Genomic DNA, 21,215 nt, shown 5'->3' with positions numbered 1-21,215 from the left:
ACAACAGGGACTTAGTGATCCAGCAATATTTCCAGTGAGACACAGGTAAGAGTACATACCTGCCTACTACATGTACTTTAACACTACTACCTCTCTACTGTGTGTCGTTTTCACCCAGTGTATGGTCACTGAGTTGTCACTTTCCCTTACGATTTCACAGATGTGGGTACCACTGTGTGACATCTGCTTAGATTCCTCATGGACTTGAGCTGTGTGACATAGGTATGTTGACATTACAATTGATAGAGCATTTTGTCACTGTAATTGCTAATACACTTTTTCGAAATCACAGGAGACTCCAGATTGTTTTGTGCTTTAAGTGTGTTTATTTAAGTGCTCAATATTGGAGGGGGTAGTGGAATGGTGAGGGGTGATGGCGGAGGAATGTCCATGGCAGAGTCCAGTCTATTAGTCTCACAGGTGCATTGCCCAAATGGGCATAGGAAGTGGAGCTGGGGCAGTTTAACTATGGACAGGGTGACAAAGTGGGACAGTAGGATGACAATCAGGGTGGTCTAATTTCTTGGTGGGGGTCTTGGCATCGTGCTCTGTCTTTGTCCTGGATCTCAGGGACCGTTTGCGGGGTGGTTCTCCCTCTGCAGAGGGTGGGGTGCTGGTGTGGTGGTCCTGTGGCGGGGCGTCCTGTCCACTAGCGCTGGCGGAGGTGGTGGGCAGTTCATCGTCCATGCTAGTGTCAGGGGCCCCTTGTAGTGCCACAGTGTCCCTCCTGGTGTTGAGTACTTTCTTCAGCACCCCTACGATGGTGCCCAGGGTAGAGCTGATGGTTCTGAGTTCCTCCCTGAAACCCATATACTGTTCCTCCTGCAGGCGCTGGGTCTCCTGAAACTTGGCCAGTACCGTTGCCATTGTCTCCTGGGAGTGGTGGTAGGCTCCCATGATGGAGGAGAGGGCCTCGTGGAGAGTGGGTTCCCTTGGCCTGTCCGCCCCCTGTCGCACAGCAGCCCTCCCAGTTCCCCTGTGTTCCTGGGCCTCAGTCCCCTGGACTGTGTGCCCACTACCACTGCCCCCAGGTCCCTGTTGTTGTTGGGGTGGTGGGTTATCCTGGGTTCCCTGTAGTGGTGGACAAACAGCTGATTGACGTGTCCTGGGGACGGAGGTATGGGCCCGCTGGGTGGGTGCTGTGCTGGTGTTTCCAGAGGGGGGAAGGTCTGTGGTGGCCTGTTACTGTGTGAGGGGAACCGACTGTCCCGAGGTCCCCGATGGTCCGGGCTGGTCAGCTAGATCCAGTTGGACAGAGTTGCTGTCATTACCGTGGGCCTCTGTTGGTGGTGTGGACATGTGTGGACCCTCCTGTCCGGTGACGTTGGGTAGGGGTCCTGCAGGGGTATAAAAGGATGGTTATTACATCTGTTTGTGTCATGGTGTGCAATGGGTGGGTGACTGTGTACCCCAGTGCTTGCATTCCTGTGTGGGACCTTGTGTGATGATGGTTTAGGGGGTTGTATGGGTATGTGCATTGGCCATGCTTTAGTGATGGGTGTCCATGCTTTGTTGTTGCATGCAGGGCTTGGTTTTGGGATGGGTGGTTTGTGATGTTGGGACATATGTGAGGAGTTGGGGTGCTGGGGGTGAGGGTGGGGGAATGTGATAGCATGCAGGTAGGGTGGGGGATGTAATATTTAAGATTTGTCTTACCAGAGTCCATTCCTCCACCTACTCCTGCGAGGCCATCAGGAGGCAGAATCGCCAAGACCTTCTCCTCCCATCTTGTTAGTTGTGGGTGAGGAGGTGGGGGTCGGCCGCCAGTCCGCTGAACCACCAGGTGGTGTCTTGAGACCACGGAACGCACCTTCCCCCGTAGGTCGTTCCACCTCTTCCTGATGTCCTCCCGATTTCTTGGGTGCTGTCCCACAGCATTGACCCTGTCCACTATTCTTCGCCATAGCTCCATCTTCCTTGCAATTGAGGTGTGCTGCACCTATGCTCCGAATAGCTGTGGCTCTTCCCAAACGATTTCCTCCACCATGACCCTGAGCTCCTCCTCTGAGAACCTGGGGTGTCTTTGCCGTGCCATGGGGTGGTGTAGGTGATGTGTGGGGTGGAGTGTGTGGTGATAAGTGTGCTGATATGCAGTGGTGTGTTGTGTGAGGTGTGTGGAAGTTCTGTGGGTGATGGTGTTGTGTGCCTGTGGATGCTGTTGTTCTTTCTGGTGCTGTCTCTCTCTGGCCTTCTTTCTGTATTTTTGGTTGTGGGGGTTTGTGGGTGATGTGGGGGTGTGTTTTATATTGTAATGGGTGTGTGGGAGTGGTGTGTGTATGTGTATCAGGTGTGTGTGTTTCGAATTGTCCAATGTGACTGTGTTTTGTATATGTGTGTGTATTTTGAGCGCAGCGGTGTGTACCGCCAATTCAATACCGCGTTTGAAAGACCGCCGCGTGGATTCGTGTGTCGTGATAGTGTGGGCGTATTCCTGTTGGCGTGACGGTGGAGGTTTTGTTTTCGCCAGTTTATCACTGACCTTTGGTGTGGCGGACTTGTGTGGGTGTCTGACTTTTGGCGGATTCCGAAATGTGGGTCATAATAGCTGTGGCGGCATTCCGCGGCCGCGGCGGTGTGTTGGCGGTCTTCTGCACGGCGATAAGCAGCTTTTACCACCAATGTTGTAATGAGCCCCCATAGGTGGTCATTCTGACCCTGGCGGTCTTTGACCGCCAGGGCGGAGGACCGCGGGAGCACCGCCGACAGGCCGGCGGTGCTCCAATGGGGATTCCGACCGCGGCGGTAAAGCCGCGGTCGGACCGGCACCACTGGCGGGGTCCCGCCAGTGTACCGCGGCCCCATTGAATCCTCCGCGGCGGCGCAGCTTGCTGCACCGCCGCGGGGATTCCGACCCCCCCTACCGCCATCCAGATCCCGGCGGTCGGACCGCCGAGATCCGGATGGCGGTAGGGGGGGTCGCGGGGCCCCTGGGGGCCCCTGCAGTGCCCATGCCACTGGCATGGGCATTGCAGGGGCCCCCGTAAGAGGGCCCCTACATGTATTTCACTGTCTGCTGCGCAGACAGTGAAATACGCGACGGGTGCAACTGCACCCGTCGCACAGCTTCCACTCCGCCGGCTCGATTCCGAGCCGGCTTCATCGTGGAAGCCTCTTTCCCGCTGGGCTGGCTGGCGGTCTGAAGGCGACCGCCCGCCAGCCCAGCGGGAAAGTCAGAATTACCGCCGCGGTCTTTCGACCGCGGAACGGTAACTTGACGGCGGGACTTTGGCGGGCGGGCTCCGCCGCCCGCCAAGGTCAGATTGAGGGCCATAGTCTTGCTAAGTGGCGTGTTTCATTTTTTGTGTTTTTCTTTTTGCCCACAGCACTACCCTGACAATTTGGTGTCCTAGGTGCACAACACTTGGGTACTAAGAACGCAACTGAAGGGAGGTAGTTCTTTGTCTCACAGGGATGTGCTAAGTTTTTGTTTTTTGCCTCAAGTAAATTGATATCACAAGCTGATACCCTACTGAAGATTTTTGTTAAGTGGTGTGGGTGAGTTGTATAAAATAACTGAATTCCTAGCCTTGGTGGCTCAGTGGACTGCATCATCCAGCATACCAAGCTCCTGGAGGCGCTTCTGACTGCAACAGGAGGTGCAGGGCCACATCTCACAACACATAGAACTTGCATGCCTCCCGCAGCGCGGGATTCTGAAGTGCTGGCCTGTGCCCTGGTGGGCCTGTGGACTGCATTATCCAGCATATGTAGCCCATGGTGGTGCTTTCGACTGTGACAAGAGGGGGCGGGCCACATCTCATGATGCACCTGTATCGTTTGCAAGCCTCCTGCAGCTCAGAATACTGTAGTGCTGGCCTGAATCCTGGTGGCCCTGTAAACTGCATCATCCAGCATACCTCGCACCTGGAGGCCTTTTTGAACATGGCAGGAGGTGGCAGGCTGCATCTCATGACATGCTGATAACGATTGCTAGCCTCCTGCAGCGCAGGATATGCACAGGTCGTGCCCGGGTGCAGCTTGGGCAAAGACTGGGCCAAGAGCGAGCCTGTCTGCACCCATCCACTGCCGGCCAATGCTGGTCTGTGCCACCCCTCGGAGACCTTGTTTTAATTATGGTAGCCTTGGTGAATCCCATTTTTGCTTGCACTTTGAACTCCGAACAAAAATAGGGAAACAATAGTTAAAGGGTTGTATAGGACAATTGCAAAAAACTGTACATAAACCAATGAACATTGATGCCATGTTGGAGCGGGCGATTGCGGTGGTATCAAATGAAATTGCCCTAACTGAGCATATGTTACTGCTTGGTCAAGGGAGTAGCATTGATTGTAATAAGAGTAACATCATCAGGGATGTGAGTAGCATTGAGAGAGGAGGGGCTACAGCATCTCATCATGACTCCCAACACTGTTAGGCTCAAAATCTAATACATCACTTCCTGGCATTGTGTCTGAGCCTGTGTTCTCCCCGCCAGTAAGCCGGCAACTAAATGTAAAAGAGGGTGTACTCGAATACCAGTGGGAAAGATCCATCTCAGTCACTCGCTGGCAAAGAAGGTCGTAAACACTCAATCAATAGACAATGCTAACATTGAGGAGATCTGCAGTGGGATTTCAGCAGCTTTGGAAGTTAAATTAAAACCAGTATTGGCTCAGCTGGAGCCTATTAAAAACCTAATAAAGGCTTTTCTCGATTTCCTTACATCCGCTGGATCAGAGTGTCCTATGACTAGTTTGATACCCATAACTATTGCCCCTAGTGGGGGGGGGGGTCTTCAAATAGCAATGCAGCTCCTTGTCAAGTAGCAGTGAGTCTACCACCTACCTAGCCTATACAGACTGAGAGTGGCAATAAGAACTTGGCATTGGCTGCCCACGGCATGGAGGGTATTGGTACTAATCACTCTCCACTGCCAGTGAGCAGTCAAACTCTCATGGCTAATAGTCACACAAGAGGTAGCCACATAGGCAAGGAGTCTATCCCCATGATTTTTATACTTACCCAAGAAGGCTAGTGGTTATTTTTTGATATTGGCGGGTGTACCGCCTTTGGAAAATAGCCAGGAGGAGACATGGGTAGTGCTATGGAATAAAGTGTGTTGTCAATAATTTTAATTATCCACAGAGCATGAGAAATTTATTGGGGCCTCGTGTGTTGGAGACAACAGCAAGCTCTAAGATTGTGACTTTGCCTTTGGGACAATTTTACAAGCCACTCCATCCCATTCCAGCGATTAAGCCATCGTGGAGTTTGTCTTATAGCAACAGGTTCTCAGCACTAGCAAACCTGAATTATGGTGACTGACGCTTAGTCCCAAGGGTGTCTGTGAGGAGCCCGATCAAAGCTATCGATTAATTGAATGCTTGCCAAAGAAAGTGGTGGCTCCTGTTGCTTGCTCAGTGGCTAGTTGCAACCGACCAGAGTCGCTACAGTTTGTGACCTAGCAACTGGTTTGATTAATCTCACTACATTTGCACCACAATCCCCTGTAGTATATTTTGCCTTACTGCACCTACAAGCTAAAAATTGTTTGTTAACAATTCTGAGCTGGAATATTGCTGGACTTCGCTCGCAGTTTTAATACCAGATTGGGTGTTGTTTATAAAGTTACATGACATTGTGTTATTGCAAGAGACTTGGGAAACTAACCCAATAGCACTTGAGGGTTTTGCTTGCTTCAGTTTTCTGGCACCACCGGTGCATCCTGGTTGTGCATCTGACGGTTTGCCAGTTTGGGTTAACCTGCTGCTTGGGGGCCATGTAGGACCTGTGAAGACACATGGAAGTGATTTTCAGGCTGTGTGATGTAAGGGGGGACAGTCGTTATTGTTTGTAAATTTTTACAATACTGGTTTTTGTAACATGCCAAATCAGAACTACCCTGGTCTAATTGAATTTATAGCATGCATGATGGAGCAAAAATCTCAACTTGGTCAGCAATTGGGCCTTTGCTTGGCTGGAAATGTCAATGCCATCTTACTTTCTAAGAGTGGAAGGTCTATGTCTGTGGCCTCCACAAGATCTGTAGCAAGAGGGAAAGAGCTGGAGGCATTCATTGCATGTTCTGATCTGCTCAATGTTTTGGAGAGGAAGGTGTCCAGCATCACTACTTATAGGGGGAGGAATGCTTCCACAACAATTGGTTATATTTTAATCTCCCATAATTTATATAATCTGGTGAACCATAGTGCTATTATCAGTTCTAACTGTGGGGACCACAATCCAATTGAAATCACAATTCAAGTACCCCTCAGGAAACCCCACAAGGTTGCCTAGGCCTTATGAATTTAGCACCATCTACAGACAATCTTAGACTGTGATGGAAATTGTCTAACCCCTTGTTCTTTTTGCACAAAATGATAGCTGGGAACATGTCCATATTCATGGAATGTTCAGCAGGGCATAATGAGTAGGAGAGGGTGGTCGCATCTTTCGTGATGCTTTTTGGAAAGATAAGGCATTCATTTTCTGCATGCAATAATCAAGCTTCCCTGCCCTGTCATTGGTTTGACCACGAATGCTCTCAGGGTAGTAGTCCATTATAATCATTACCAAGTCACCACAAGCAACTGCAGGAAAGTAGTAGTTAGTCATCAGTGGACAGTACTAGCTGATATAGCCTGTATCAATGACAGGCATAGATTCTGGAGGGCCATGCCTTATATGCGTACTATAGATTGGGGGAAACTTCTGTTGACTCCCATGTAAGTGGGGCAGATTGGGTGTCACACTTTGGGAGTATTTATGCTGCTGTAGATTATGATGATGGGACGTCTACATTGAAGCTTTCCCAACCTGTTCCTCATGTCTCCCTGCAGGAAGGAATGGTGGCTATTCAGGAGAGTGGAGGGGGGCAGATGGTGTCCTAATAGATCTAATAAAAAGGGACACAAGTATATGGTCACTGTTAGAAATGGGGTCTTTGGTTGACAGTCAGGTTACCCCCTGTTCAAGCAAGAACCCTCACTGTAGTCAGGGTAAAAGAGAATCACCATCAGCTAACCCCTGCTTACCCCCTTGGTAGCTTGGCAGAGCAGTAGGCTTAACTTCAGAGTGCTAGGTGTAAAGTATTTGTACCATCACACACAGTAACTTAATGAAAACACTACAAAATGACACAACACCAGTTTAGAAAAAGAGGAAATATTTATCTAAACAAAACCAAAACGACAAAAATCCACAATACAAAAGTCAAGTTATCAATAAAAAATCAAAAGAGTCTTTAAGTAGTTTTAAACACACACTAACGCTATTAGCGTGAAAATGTACCTTGGGTGCATAAAAAAAAAACGTGCACGGGCGAGTGCGTGTCAAAAAGGGCTTGCAATGCGTTGATTCCACTCACGAGTGGGACCTTGCGTCCTTTCCCTTTCGCGGGGTCAGGCGCGTCGTTTCTTCTCTCTGCAGGAGAGCGATGCGTCAATCCAGTCAGCACTATCAGGTCAGGGCAGGCCTTGCGTTGTTTTTGCACGCCCAGCGGTACTTGAGTCGGAAATCCAGCCGCACGATGATCCGAAAACCACCCAGCTCCGGTTGCATGCTCCCAGCCTTCATCAGCGATGCTGCGCGTCATTTCTCCTGCTCCGTGCGTCGATTCTTTGGTCACATTTCCGTCGATTTTCACCTGCAGAGCTGGCGGCGCATCGTTTCTTCTGCTGCAGTTCAGAGTTGCGTCACTCTTTTCCCCGCACGGCGCTCTGTGTGTGGATTTCCTTTCGTTTAGGCTGCAAGCTTCTCCTTTCAGGGTCCCAGGAACTGGATGGGCACCACAGGGCGGAGTAGGAGTCCCTCCAGAGACTCCAGGTGCTGGCAGAGAGAAGTCTTTGCTGTCCCTGAGACTTCAAACAACAGGAGGCAAGCTCTAAATCAAACCATTGGAAAGCTCTTCTCAAGATGGAAGGCACACAAAGCCCAGTCTTTGCCCTCTTGCTGTGGCAGAAGCAGCAACTGCAGGATAGCTCCACAAAGTACAGTTACAGTCAGGGCAACTCTTCTTCGTCAGCTCTTCAGCTCTTCTCCAGGCAGAGGTTTGTCTTGTTTCCAAAAGTGTTTCTAAAGTCTGTGGTTTTGGGTGCCCTTCTTATACCCAATTTCTCCTTTGAAGTAGGCCTATTTCAAAGTAAAGTCTCTTTTGAAAGTGAAATCCTGCCTTGCCCAGGCCAGGCCCCAGACACTCACCAGTGGGTTGGAGACTACATTGTGTGAGGACAGGCACAGCCCTTTCAGGTGTGAGTGACCACTCCTCCCCTCCATCCTAGCACAGATGGCTCATCAGGATATGCAGGCTACACCCCAGCCCCCTTTGTGTCACTGTCTAGTGTGAGGTGCAACCAGCCCAACCGTCAAACTGTCCCAGACAGGGAATCCACAAACAGGCAGAGTCACAGAAATTGTATGAGCAAGAAAATGCTCACTTTCTAAAAGTGGCATTTTCAAACACACAGGGGGTCATTCCGACCCTGGCGGTCCATAACTGCCAGGGCCAGGGACCGCGGAAGCACCGCCATCAGGCTGGCGGTGCTTCCTGGGCCATTCTGACCGCGGCGGTAAAGCTGCGGTCAGAAAAGGGCAACCGGCGGGAACCGCCGGTTTACCCCTGGCCCAGGGAATCCTCCATGGCGGCGCTGCTTGCAGCGCCGCCATGGGGATTCCGACCCCCTTCCCGCCATCCTGTTCCTGGCGGTTTTTACCGCCAGGAACAGGATGGCGGGAACGGGTGTCGTGGGGCCCCTGGGGGCCCCTGCACTGCCCATGCCACTGGCATGGGCAGTGCAGGGGCCCCCTAACAGGGCCCCATAATGATTTTTAGTGTCTGCTTAGCAGACACTGAAAATCGTGACGGGTGCCACTGCACCCGTCGCACCCCTACAACTCCGCCGGCTCCATTCGGAGCCGGCTTCATTGTTGAGGGGGGTTTCCCGCTGGGCCGGCGGGCGGCCTTCTGGCGGTCGCCCACCGGCCCAGCGGGAAAGCCAGAATGGCCGCCGCGGTCTTTTGACCGCGGTGCGGTCATTCGGCGGTTCCCTCCAGGCGGGCGGCTCCCGCCGCCCGCCGGGGTCAGAATGACCCCCACAATCTTAAAATCAACTTTACTAAAATATGTATTTTTAAATTGTGAGCTTAGAGACCCCAAGTCGAACTTACAGTTAAAACTGCACACACAGACACTGCAATGGCTGGTCTGAGACATGATTACAGAGCTACTTATGTGGGTGGCACAACCAGTGCTGCAGGCCCACTAGTAGTATTTGATTTACAGGCCCTGGCAACTTTAGTGCACTTTACTAGGGACTTACTAGTGAACCAAATATGCCAATCATGGATAAGCCAATTACATACACATTTTGTACAGGAGCACGTGCACTATAGCACTGGTATCAGTGGTAAAGTGCCCAGAGTAACAAAAACAGCAAAATCAGAGTCCAGCACACATCAACAACCTGGGGAACAGAGGCAAAAACTTAAGGGAGACCACGCCAAGGATGAAAAGTCTAACAGTTACAAACAATGCCTCATAAAGGGATCAGGGGTAGTGTGGTAACAGTAACAGACCCATTTAGTTATTCTCAATATCACACATACACACAGTGTACTAAGATGAATGAACATTTTAAGTAAAAAGTATATATTACTACAAGAACAATCTGTTTCTCAGTATATATAAAACAACTACACAGAATTTATAAAGACAACAAGAAAACACATTATAAATAGCGAGAATAAAATAAACATTTCTGACATAGTTAAAATATCATCTTGAACCTAACAAGGCCTAATTCGATGCGCTAGACTAGGAGAGCATGGAAGGCAGAGCAGCTAGCAAACTAGAGTTTCCTAGGGCGAAGGGATGCTTTGCATACCTTCCTCCGGGGCCTTGCTTTAGTAGTTTCAAGCGAGATGTAGCATCTGAGAAGCGGGAACTGTGCTGGCGGTAGGTAAGAAAGTCTCTGGAAGAATCTTGGTCGTTATTCTGAACAAACGGCCTCTCCTTACAAGTGATCAAGTGACAGACATTATTTAGCAAATCTTATCAGATATTTGAATTTCTGACACAAATTTACGAATGCCTGACACAGATTATGTCCATTAAGGTGTGCGTCACAGATGTTTCCTTATGAGCATATAAGCTAAAAGGGCATCAATTCAAGCTACACTATTTTGACTAAATGTCTTTATTTCTTCCTATTTATCCTTGACCTGATGAAGAGTAAACATTTGACCTAGGTGTAAGTTGCATCAGGTATTGTATCTATGTCATTAATCAAATGGCTTGACGCTTTCATAGTTCAAGGAAAGAAAAGGTCAAGTGACATCTGCGTCTCATGGCAGACATGAAAATGATTCTGCATAAATCAAGTCACATGATGATTTCCATTGTCTAAGGTTGAGAAGATGGCAACCACCATTTTCTAAGATGGAGTCTGGGACACGTTGAGTGGGAAGTTTTCTACCTATACATATTCAATTGTCAGCCAGTGATTGTGGATGTCACAGGCCAGCTTTTGAACTGTTTTAGCATTCCCGTCTGTTGAATTTGGTCCTTTCTGCAGGATCATCCCCAAACATTCTGCCTTCACCCTCCTGTTTTCTTAACCAGTTTTTGTTGACTTTTTGGACTCTGCACACTTTACCACTGTTAACCAGTGCTATGGTACTTGTGCGCTCTCCTCGAAATGTAGTAAAGTTTTCTTACGCCCAGTTGGCACAATTATTTACGTGTCGGTCCTTACTTAAATAGTAGTGCCTATTCCTGGGACCAGTAAATTAAATGATACCTGTGGGCCTGCAGGATTGATTGTGCCACCCACTTAGGCAGCCCTTTAAACATGTCTCAGGCATGCCCTTGAAGCCTCTGTGTGCAGTTTTAAACTGCCCTATCGACCCAACAAACTAAACCATTTGTCAGGTCCAAACCTTCCTTTTTAATACATAGAAGTCATCCCTAGTGTAGGCCCTACACAGCCCAGAGGGAAGGGTGCAGTGTATATAAAAAGTTGGACATGCAGTTTTACCTTTTAGATGTCCTGGTAGTGAAAACCGCTTAAATTCATTTTTCATTGCTGCTAGGCCTGGGTCTTCCATAAGTTAACATTGGGTTAACTTGTTTCATTTAATAAGTGATACAATGTTGTAGGAGGCTGGACTGGCTTGTAGTGAGTACCAAGGGGTACTTGCACCTTGCACCAGGCCCAGTTATCCATTATTAGTGTATAGGGTGTCTAGCAGCTTAGGCTGATAGATAATGGTAGCTTAGCAGAGCAGCTTAGGCTGAACTAGGAGACGTGTGAAGCTACTACAGTACCACAAGTGTCACTTGCACAATATCATAAGAAAACACAATACACAGTTATACTAAAAATAAAGGTACTTTATTTTTATGACAATATGCCAAAGTATCTTAGAGTGTACCCTCAGTGAGAGGATAGGAAATATACACAAGATATATATACACACTAGCAAAAATATGCAGTATAGTCTTAGAAAACAGTGAAAACAATGTATAGTTACAATAGGATGCAATGGGGAAACATAGGGATAGGGGCAACACAAACCATATACTCCAAAAGTGGAATGCTAACCACGAATGGACCCCAAACCTATGTGACCTTGTAGAGGGTCGCTGGGACTATTAGAAAATAGTGAGAGTTAGAAAAATAACCCTCCCCAAGACCCTGAAAAGTGAGTGCAAAGTGCACTAAAGTTCCCCTAAGGACAAAGAAGTCGTGTTAGAGGAATAATGCAGGAAAGACACAAACCAACAATGCAACAACTGTGGATTTCCAATCTAGGGTACCTGTGGAACAAGGGGACCAAGTCCAAAAGTCACAAGCAAGTCGGAGATGGGCAGATGCCCAGGAAATGCCAGCTGCGGGTGCAAAGAAGCTTCTACTGGACAGAAGAAGCTGAGGTTTCTGCAGGAACGAAAAGGGCTGGAGACTTTCCCTTTGGGGGACGGATCCCCCTCGCCGTGGAGAGTCGTGCAGAAGTATTTTCCCGCCGAAAGAATGCCAACAAGCCTTGCTAGCTGCAAATCGGGCAGTTAGCGTTTTTGGACGCTGCTGTGGCCCTGGAGGGACCAGGAGGTCGCAAATTGGACCAGGAGAGAGAGGAGACGTCGAGCAAGACAAGGAGTCCTCTCAACAGCAGGTAGCACCCGGACAAGTGCCAGAAATAGGCACTACGAGGATGCGTGAAACGGTGCTCACCCGAAGTCGCACAAAGGAGTCCCACGTCGTCGGAGACCAACTTAGAAAGTCGTGCAATGCAGGTTAGAGTGCTGTGGACCCAGGCTTGGCTGTGCACAAAGGATTTCTGCCGGAAGTGCACAGGGGCCGGAGTAGCTGCAAAAGTCGAGTTTCCCAGCAATGCAGCCCAGCGAGGTGAGGCAAGGACTTACCTCCACCAAACTTGGACTGAAGAGTCACTGGACTGTGGGGGTCACTTGGACAGAGTCGCTGGATTCGAGGGACCTCGCTCATCGTGCTGAGAGGAGACCCAAGGGACCGGTAATGCAGCTTTTTGGTGCCTGCGGTTGCAGGGGGAAGATTCTGTCGACCCACGGGAGATTTCTTCGGAGCTTCTGGTGCAGAGAGGAGGCAGACTACCCCCACAGCATGCACAAACAGGAAAACAGTCAAGAAGGCGGCAGGATCAGCGTTACAGAGTTGCAGTAGTCGTCTTTGCTACTATGTTGCAGGTTTGCAGGCTTCCAGCGCGGTCAGCAGTCGATTCCTTGGCAGAAGGTGAAGAGAGAGATGCAGAGGAACTCGGATGAGCTCTTGCATTCGTTATCTAAAGTTTCCCCAGAGACAGAGACCCTAAATAGCCAGAAAAGAGGGTTTGGCTACCTAGGAGAGAGGATAGGCTAGCAACACCTGAAGGAGCCTATCACAAGGAGTCTCTGACGTCACCTGGTGGCACTGGCCACTCAGAGCAGTCCAGTGTGCCAGCAGCACCTCTGTTTCCAAGATGGCAGAGGTCTGGAGCACACTGGAGGAGCTCTGGACACCTCCCAGGGGAGATGCAGGTCAGGGGAGTGGTCACTCCCCTTTCCTTTGTCCAGTTTCGTGCCAGAGCAGGGCTAAGGGGTCCCCTGAACCGGTGTAGACTGGCTTATGCAGAATTGGGCACCTCTGTGCCCAACAAAGCATTTCCAGAGGCTGGGGGAGGCTACTCCTCCCCTGCCTTCACACCATTTTCCAAAGGGAGAGGGTGTCACACCCTCTCTCAGAGGAAGTTCTTTGTTCTGCCATCCTGGGCCAGGCCTGGCTGGACCCCAGGAGGGCAGATGCCTGTCTGAGGGGTTGGCAGCAGCAGCAGCTGCAGTGAAACCCCAGGAAGGGCAGTTTGGCAGTACCAGGGTCTGTGCTACAGACCACTGGGATCATGGGATTGTGCCAACTATGCCAGGATGGCATAGAGGGGGCAATTCCATGATCATAGACATGTTACATGGCCATATTCGGAGTTACCATTGTGAAGCTACATATAGGTAGTGACCTATATGTAGTGCACGCGTGTAATGGTGTCCCCGCACTCACAAAGTTCAGGGAATTGGCTCTGAACAATGTGGGGGCACCTTGGCTAGTGCCAGGGTGCCCTCACACTAAGTAACTTTGCATCTAACCTTTACCAGGTAAAGGTTAGACATATAGGTGACTTATAAGTTACTTAAGTGCAGTGTAAAATGGCTGTGAAATAACGTGGACGTTATTTCACTCAGGCTGCAGTGGCAGGCCTGTGTAAGAATTGTCAGAGCTCCCTATGGGTGGCAAAAGAAATGCTGCAGCCCATAGGGATCTCCTGGAACCCCAATACCCTGGGTACCTCAGTACCATATACTAGGGAATTATAAGGGTGTTCCAGTAAGCCAATGTAAATTGGTAAAAATGGTCACTAGCCTGTTAGTGACAATTTGGAAAGAAATGAGAGAGCATAACCACTGAGGTTCTGATTAGCAGAGCCTCAGTGAGACAGTTAGTCACTACACAGGTAACACATTCAGGCACACTTATGAGCACTGGGGCCCTGGGTTACCAGGGTCCCAGTGACACATACAACTAAAACAACATATATACAGTGAAAAATGGGGGTAACATGCCAGGCAAGATGGTACTTTCCTACACAACCCCCCCCCAAACGAAGGACAATAAGACTAGCCATGACCTGATGAGTCTTCATTGTCTAAGTGGAAATATCTGGAGAGTCCATCTGCATTGGAGTGGCTACTCCCAGGTCTATGTTCCACTGTATAGTCCATTCCCTGTAGGGATATGGACCACTTCAACAATTTAGGATTTTCACCTTTCATTTGTTTTAGCCAAAGTAGAGGTTTGTGGTTTGTCTGAACAATGAAGTGAGTGCCAAACAGGTATGGCCTCAACTTCTTCAGTGCCCAGACCACAGCAAAGGCCTCCCTCTCAATGGCAGACCAACGCTTTTCTCTAGGGGTCAACCTCCTACTAATAAAAGCAACAGGTTGATCCTGGCCCTCAGAATTAAGTTGTGATAGGACTGCCCCTACTCCTAATTCAGATGCATCAGTTTAGACATAGAATTTTTTAGAGTAACAAGGGCTTTTCAGGACAGGTGCAGAGCACATGGCCTGCTTCAGCTCCTCAAAAGCTTTCTGACAGTTTGCTGTCCATAATACCTTTTTAGGCATCTTTTTGGAAGTGAGGTCATTAAGAGGGGCTGCAATGGAGCCATAGTTCTTAATGAACCTCCTGTAATACCCAGTGAGGCCTAGGAAGGCTCTCACCTGAGTCTGAGTGGTAGGGGGAACCCAATCAATAATTGTTTGGATTTTCCCCTGAAGTGGTGCAATCTGTTCCCCACCAACAAGGTGTCCCAGATAAACCACCTTACCCTGCCCTATCTGGCACTTTGAAGCCTTGATAGTGAGGCCTGCCTTTTGCAGGGCCTCCAGAACTTTCCATAGGTGGACCAGGTGATCATCCCAGCTGGAGCTAAAGACAGCTATATCGTCCAAATATGCTGCACTGAAAGATTCCAGCCCTTGCAGGACTGTGTTCAACAACCTCTGAAAAGTGGCAGGTGCATTTTTCAAACCAAAAGGCATTACAGTAAACTGGTAATGTCCTCCAATGGTTGAAAATGCAGTCTTAGGTTTAGCATCTTCTGACAATTTGATCTGCCAATACCCTACAGTCAAGTCAAAAGTGCTTAGATACTTGGCAGATGCCAGTGTATCTATGAGCTCATCTGCCCTGGGTATAGGGTGAGCATCAGTTTTGGTTACCAAGTTGAGACCTCTATAGTCTACACAAAACCACATTTCCTTCTTTCCATCTTTGGAATGGGGTTTTGGTACCAGTACCACAGGAGAAGCCCATGGACTGTCAGAGTGCTCAACCACTCCTAGTTCAAACATTTTCTGGACCTCTTGCTTTATGCAGTCCCTGACATGGTCAGGCTGCCTATAGATCTTACTTTTGACAGGCAAGCTGTCTCCAGTATCTATAGTGTGCTCACACCAAGAAGTGGTACCTGGCACAGTAGAGAAGAGTTCAGAGAATTGATCTAGGAGATTTATGCAATTGTCTTTCTGCTCAGCAGTAAGACAATCAGCCAAAACTACACCTTCCACCAGAGCATCTTGTTCTGTGGAAGAGAAGAGATCAGGTAGAGGATCACTGTCTTCTTCCTGTCCCTCATCTGTTGCCATGAGCAGGGTGAGATCAGCCCTGTCATAGTAGGGTTTCAGGCGGTTGACATGGAGCACCCTAAGGGGACTCCTGGCAGTGCCTAAGTCAACGAAATAGGTGACTTCTCCCTTCTTTTCAACAATTGTGTGGGGTCCACTCCATTTATCTTGGAGTGCTCTTGGGGCCACAGGCTCCAAGACCCACACTTTCTGCCCTGGTTGGTACTGAACCAAAACAGCCTTCTGATCTGGCCGGACGCTGCTGCAGTGCCTCTGAAGTCACGCCATGCTGTGAGTCCCGAGTGCTGTGTCACGGACGTCTATAAAACCCGAATCTCCCGCAGCACATGAGGCCCCATAGTGTAAGGCCCCACTGCGAAGTTGATGCCCCACATCTTGACTTGCTGGATTCATCAAATCCACCGGATCATGAGGAACTGATGCCTCGCCACCGACACAACATCAACTCCCCTGCCACTATGAGGAACAGCACTTCACCTCCCCTGTCTGGCAATAAGGAACTGATGCCTCACCTCCTGGGTAGCATTATTGAACTGATGCTGCACCAGCTCCAGCAACGCCTCACCCCCCGAACTCCATGCAATGTCTTTGTTTCATCATTTTCCAAAGGTACTGTACCTGGGATCCGTGCGACTCTGTAACTAGTCCGCACTCCCTCGCGAGTGGCGTCGTACTGTCATGTACGACTCCATCAAGACATCGTGATAGTCCTAATAGGATAAAGCTATTGTGTTTCTAAGGGCTTCAATGAGATTTATTCTTTAAAAATGTGTATCTTTCCTTGTGTATGTTGGATTTTTGTTATTTTGGTCTTGGTTTACTCAGAGAAGTATTGGCTATTTATATGAACTGGTGGGCAGTATTTATGTGGTGTTTTCACTGTGTTACTGTGTGTGTGTGTGTGTGTTTGTGTGTGTGTGTGTGTGTACCCCTCAAGCAGTAAGCTGATTTTCAATTTTCTTTTTGTGTATTCCTCCTAGAGGGGTCATGCAGCAATATGTGTCCTCATAACCTGCTGGGAATAATTCCTTTTGGGAAGAATGAAATGGAAGGGTGTGCAAAAGTTGCTTAATTTTCTATTGCATAATTATGTGCAATTTAGGCAAAACTGTGAGAAATGGAAATTTGTAATTCAACGCTATATTCTTCCACCAAAGTATGCTTGTTTCAATGTTTGCATTGAGAACACATTTTGCACTACAAAATATTGCAAAAGATGAGAAGCCCTGCAAGCAATAGATGCTTGCATTTTGTTGTTCCTGCGCATTCACTGTAAAGGTTTACCACTAATGTCTTTGCAGTAAAGTTCTACAACAAATTGCAAGTAGTTATACGAAGTGGTGTGATGATGTAATTTTGGGAATTTTGTGTAACATGAATAATATTCTATTCCTACAATCACGCAAAGTACACCGGCATAATTTTAATTTCACCCAGGCCTAACTAAAAATGGGTTATCTGTCTTCTGTCCTCCATACCCTACAATCTAGTTCATTAGAATGCTTTAAAGCAGTCCTTTAATTCACATTGCTTTTGGGTATTTTCTCTCTAACCTCCATCAAATTGTCCACCTACAAACAGGAAATACAAAGTCAAAAACAGCATATGCTTGCCACATCTAGCGCATGCTGCATACATAAAGTAAATATACATGGAGCATCCATGTTTACCATAGATGGAGCAAAGGACCCTGTTGCAGGAGACGGGCTGATCATTGTAAACAGAAGAGGCAAGTAGGAAACTCTCCTTTTGCAGGCAACAGGTCGAATAAACTAGCCTGCGTGTATAATCAGTCACTGTCACCACTCTTAGGGCTATATGTACGAACACATTTTCCCATAGAGATAGAATGGGTAAAAGCCTTTGCTACATCTGGCCCTTAGTTCTCTAAAGCCTGGTGAACTAATGATAATCATACTCATAAAAGGAGGGGTGCACTTGGGGTTCCCTTCCAGATCACAGAGCCCTGCTCTGGTTCTTAATTCATTTCTAGGCAGGCCCTCATTATACAAGTATAACTGGCATGTGCACTGAGGGCATAAAACACTAGAGATTCACTGCTTGGTGAATGTAGGGCAGGAGTACAAGCGCTCCAGTCCCATGCAAGGGGCATTTCTGCCCCACGATATGGGCAGTCTCCCGCTTATCAAACGTAACTGCCCGAACTATTCTCATCTCTAAATTAACGATAACAGTCTATTACCAGCCAAATCGCCAGTCGTAATGTTTGTTTGGTGTGCACCCATAATGAATACTCCATCTTGCACGTACATTTTAGAAGCTCCTTCACACAACGCTTGTTCTCTTTTGTTCTGAACAATCGGCATGCTAGACATTAACTAATATTGAGTACTGATTAGCTGTAGCCTAGAGCCTAATGTGGCTTTATTTACTTCCAGTTTTAATTCTCGGGTGGAGTGCCCATCTGCCCCTCCCATAGCATAGTTCCACAAAGACCTTATACATTAAATCTTCAAAAAATGTACACGATATTTAAGTCACTGTTGCTAAGCCATGCTTGTCCCAACTTTTATATGAATGATGACTCTGCCGTGGAGTGACTGAGCTCTACAAAGCTCTATCATAGAGTGACTGAGCGCCACAATGCTCTACTATAGAGTCACACATTTACAGGCTCTACCATAGACTGACAGTGTTCCATAAAACTCTATTGTGTAGTGAAAAAGCTCCAGTAATCTCTAATAGAGTGGCCAAACCCCGTAAAGCTCTACCATAGAGTCACCAAACTCCACAACACAAAGTGCTAACATAGAGTCTACTATAAACAGAAGCAACTGTTTGACTGGACCCTACATATCAATATAAGACTTTTCAAGATCTGTGTTATCAAATTGGTTGATCCCATAAGGAGATATGCATAAATCTAAAACCATGAGGCAATGCTGACGTTTTAATTTAATTAATTCACATTCAGGTGCCTTATTTAAGGGTACCTTGTTTCTTACCCCCTGAGATCACTCTCAACTAGAGACATCAGTTTGTATATGCAAGCACATAGCCTTTTTTGGAGTACTGGAAAATCGGTTTGCACACAACGTTTGCTGCCTCTCTAAAAATGTCTGCATGCTCTTAGGTGCAGTCATCACGCAGGTGGCAGAACAGCTTTATCTCATGGGCTGAATGTAAAGATGGCTTCACCGTCTGACAGTTCATAATCTGAATTGGGTTCACATCCACCGGGCTGTCTGACAGGGTAGACCATAAACCTCTGATGTACAGGCTGGTGCAATTTACTGTGAATAGAGAGAGGTCACTGTTGTCAGTTTGTGCCCTGCAAGTGATTGGCATAAAATGAACAATTCCCAGACATAGCTATTAGTAGAGAATATAAAATACGGTGGGAAGAGTGTCCTTTTAGCCAGAAAGTCGCGATTGGCTGACATACTGTCTGGCTAGCTCGGCCTTTAAAACTCATAAATACAGAGATGGCTTTAGTCCAGAGGAAGTGACGTGGAGCCCATTGAGTTGACACCTGGCTAACAATAACGAAGCAAAACAAATCTGAACGGACATGGATTAAAGTGAAAAATATCAGCAAGGAAAGGGTATATCTGGGAACAAAAAGATGCCGGCAGAGCAAACGTATCAGCTCTGGCTTGAGCTCCAGGGAATATCATTTTGAGCATGTTAGCTACAAAGATGATGTGCTTGTGTTCAGCGATCTACATGTGCTTGTGTTCAGTGATCTACATGGGCTTGTGTTCAGCGATCTACATCAAAATTACATGTGGAAGATATATTGAGGCGCCCTAGTGATTGTGGCCACCAAATCTGCTCAATTTTAAGGATTCAACACCCAAGAGCCCCCCCCAGTTTAAGTGGCAGTGCAATTTTGGCCTAGGGGTTTTGGTGACAGGTTAGTCCATCTATCTGTGTCTGCAACACTAGGGAGAGACTGGCAAGTGAGGCCTCGTAAGATGCTGGCAGCTTCTATACCAAGGAGCTACTGCAGAAATCAACATCCTGAAATGCGCACCTAATAATGGAGAAACCATGGTGTAAATAAACCATTTACAAGTGCTTCTAGGTAAGTAAGCCTTATGGGATCCACACAAAACACACCACATGTTATTCCCTTAGTGACTAGTTTCCAAAAAGATGTGACGGCAAAGTGGTCGCTATGGAGAGAGTATACATGGAAAAACAGAGATAATCACCAAAACACTATTGCACACCCACCCTCTAGTCCATCTCAGGCATACTGGTTGGATTTGGCATAAGGGTAAGTAAATGGTTAAAAAAAAATATATATATTCACCAATGACTTTATGCAATAAAATCCCTACATATCATTGATAAATCAACCAATTACAAGTGCTTTTAGGTAAGTAAACCTTGTGGGAGACACGTAAAACACGCCACACATCATTCCCTGCTCTGATGACCTGGGTGCGCCGTGCGCGCCTTGACATCATCAGATTGCTAAGGGGGGATCAGGGGCGGCGGCAGAAGGTATTCCATTGCCATTCCCGGTGGGGGCCTGTGGGTTGGTGGCCCATGGGGGGAGCACCAGCGCATTCCCTGTGGATTGGTCCCAGGACGTAATGTTACGCGCTTGGCACAGCAGCTCTGCAGCCGAGGACTCAACCATTACACCCTAGGCACAGAAGGGGTTACCCCCTTCACTGCCAGGCCTTCCCCCCTCCTGTGCCAAGCCTTTTTTTGGCTATTTGGGATAGTTCACTCTTAGGCCCCCACAACGTTTTGTCCACATAAGCTATCCAGGCCAAATTTTCCTCCTTTTTTCCAACATCCTGGAGATTCTAAAGGTACCCAGAGTTTGTGGATTCCCCAGAGTTTGTGGATTCCCCTGATGGGGACTGAGAAATTAGCCAAAATACAGCAAAAAATTTGGAGTTTTGGGGAAAAATGAGGAAAAAAGTCCTGCAGAAGAAAGCATCTTACTATTTCCCTGCAAATGGCATCAACAAAGGGTTTGCCGTGCTAAAACCACCATCTTCCCAGCTTTCAGGAACAGGCAGACTAGAATCAGGAAACCACATTTTTCAACTCAGTTTTGGCATTTTACTGGAACATACCAAATTTTTCCTATTTTTGGTGCTTTCAACCTTGTAGGAAGTTGGCTCTGTATATACTGTTTCAAAGTGAGAGATAGTGTGCACAGAGTCCAAGGGTTCCCCTTAGAGGTTGATAGTGGCACAATTAGATAATACTAATGCTCTATTTTGTGGTAGTGTGGTCGAGCAGTAGGCTTATCAGAGGGTAGTGTTAAGCATTTGTTGTAGACACACAGGCAATAAATGAGGAACACACACACTCAAAGACTTAACTCCAGGCCGGAAGCGTGAGACTTCACCCTCTGCACCCAACGCCCCCGGCTCGAGTTCCAGAGAACCAACACTACAGGGAGGACTCCCAGGCAACTGCGACCTCGTAAGTAGCCCGACACGACCCCCTTGGACTCCCACAGCGACGCATGCAGAGAGAATCCAGAGGCTCCCCCTGACCGTGACTACCTGTAACAAGGAACCCAATGCCTGGACCAAGCACTGCACCCGCAGCCCCCAGGACCAGAAGGAACCAA

Source organism: Pleurodeles waltl, chromosome 7, assembly GCF_031143425.1.
Source record: "Pleurodeles waltl isolate 20211129_DDA chromosome 7, aPleWal1.hap1.20221129, whole genome shotgun sequence".
NCBI classification, from domain to species: Eukaryota; Metazoa; Chordata; class Amphibia; order Caudata; family Salamandridae; genus Pleurodeles; species Pleurodeles waltl.
This window is presented reverse-complemented; position numbering follows the sequence as displayed.